The following is a 713-nucleotide window of genomic DNA, read 5'->3' on the forward strand; positions in this document are numbered from 1 at the left end:
GTGGTGAGGGCAGCGGCCGGAGAGGGTCCGGCGCAGTGGGAGAGCGCGAGTGTGCGCCGGGCGTCCCCGTGCGCTCACGAGAGCGGCGAACCCAGCCGAGCCGCGGCGCCGAGCGCAAGTGACAGCAGCCGGTCCTCCTGCAAGTGACCTCCCCAGCTGGGGCCACTCCTCCTCAGCTCGGAAAAGGCCGCGCTCCTTCCTGGCCCCCGCCCCCGCTCCAGCCGGCGGAGCAGAGCACAGCGGGCGACCGCCCAGGAAAGCCAGGCGCCAAGCGCATGGCGTGTCGCGCTCCCCCACCCCTGGCTGCTGTGTCACGCTGCTCCTGCGATCGCGGCCGCCTGACGAGGACCCAGTTTCCACACAGCCAGGCGTGCCCGGATCTCCCGCGGGCTGCTGGGACCTTCCCCTAAGGCTCGTCACCGCAGAGACTGACCCAGCTGGGAGGGAGCACTGGACCCGCCCGCGGAGGGTTTCCGAATTCGAAGTTCCTAGGGAGGCTGGTTCGGGTGAGGGGAGGAGGGATGTTATGCCCCGAGCTCTGTCCCGGGTAAGCTGGGGAGTGAGGCTTCATTGTTGGGTCCCATCGCACAGATGGGTGACTATAGTTGGTAGTTAGCGTGTGTTCCTAAGTAGCTGCAGGAAAGGATCTTGAATGTTCTCACATGAAGTAACGAGCAATATTTCAGGTAATGAGTAGATTCATTACTCTAATT

At 64.5% G+C, this 713-nt stretch overlaps 1 protein-coding gene across 1 annotated transcript in view; it reads right to left on the reverse strand.

Annotated features, from left to right (window-relative positions):
- Positions 1-149, reverse strand: part of SLC46A2 (solute carrier family 46 member 2) — a 13,847-nt gene extending 13,698 nt beyond the window's left edge. The window contains exon 1 of the mRNA XM_006142747.2: positions 92-149. The gene's annotated coding sequence lies outside the window, so the exon portion shown is untranslated. The remainder of the gene's footprint in view (positions 1-91) is intronic.
- Positions 150-713: the final 564 nt, after the last annotated feature.

Source organism: Tupaia chinensis, unplaced genomic scaffold (genome assembly GCF_000334495.1).
Source record: "Tupaia chinensis unplaced genomic scaffold, TupChi_1.0 Scaffold000081_1, whole genome shotgun sequence".
NCBI classification, from domain to species: domain Eukaryota; kingdom Metazoa; phylum Chordata; class Mammalia; order Scandentia; family Tupaiidae; genus Tupaia; species Tupaia belangeri.